This window comes from Octopus bimaculoides, chromosome 10 (assembly GCF_001194135.2).
Source record: "Octopus bimaculoides isolate UCB-OBI-ISO-001 chromosome 10, ASM119413v2, whole genome shotgun sequence".
Classification (NCBI taxonomy): Eukaryota; Metazoa; Mollusca; class Cephalopoda; order Octopoda; family Octopodidae; genus Octopus; species Octopus bimaculoides.
This window is the reverse complement of record NC_068990.1, coordinates 86,712,254-86,713,173: the sequence shown is the minus strand read 5'-3', so window position 1 is coordinate 86,713,173 and position 920 is coordinate 86,712,254.

Sequence of the window (920 nt, the reverse complement as noted above, 5' to 3'; positions counted from 1 at the left end):
ATATATATATATATATATATATATATATATATACATGTACGTATGTATGTATGTATGTACGTACTACGTATTTATGTATGTGTATATATATGTCCGTACGCATATATGTATTCGTGAGTTCACCGAAATTGGACTTGTGAAACGTGAAATTTCTGGTGTTTCATTAACATTCAATCCTTTTTAACGTTTGATTGTTATTTATTGCCGTTTATTATTAGCTTTATCTCGTTACATTTTGTTTTCCACACATCTGGTACACTCACCGAGTCATTTCCAATCGTGTTTCTCCTCCTTGCCATACAAGGCGACTATTTCATTGAAAAGCTTATAGTGACTCTACCAAAGGCACAATACTGTATACTGATCAAGGGGAAGAATCATCGATGTTTCCTTCTTCAACAGCCACTCTGATTACAAACAATTCTAAATTTCTTTCTCGTCATTTATATTTACTCATTCATTTTGGTGTGATTCGACCTCACCAAACTTAAGAAAAATTGCCTGCTCGAGATTACATAGGTAGGAGTATTAATCAGGAAAAACATAGTATATGTTAGCAAGTTATCTTTAGTTGAGTTTGACAGCCACTTTCCCTGTACTATCTCAAGACTTTACTATTAGAAGGTTCTAACCTGTCAAGGGATATAAATATCATTTCGTTCAACTTGTCTGAAAGAAATCTAAACACGGTGCCTATTTATGATTTTCAGTATTATAGAGTTCGATCAACTGTGTGCAACGTGTGTAGGAGTGGTTGTCGTTGGCGGTGTTTTGGCGCTGGTGCTGTTGCTGATAGTATGTGTAAGTCTGCTGGATGTCTTTTTGAGACAACATATGCATACGTCTATATATATGTATTATATATATATATATATATGTATGTATGTGTATATATATATGTATGTATATATATATATATA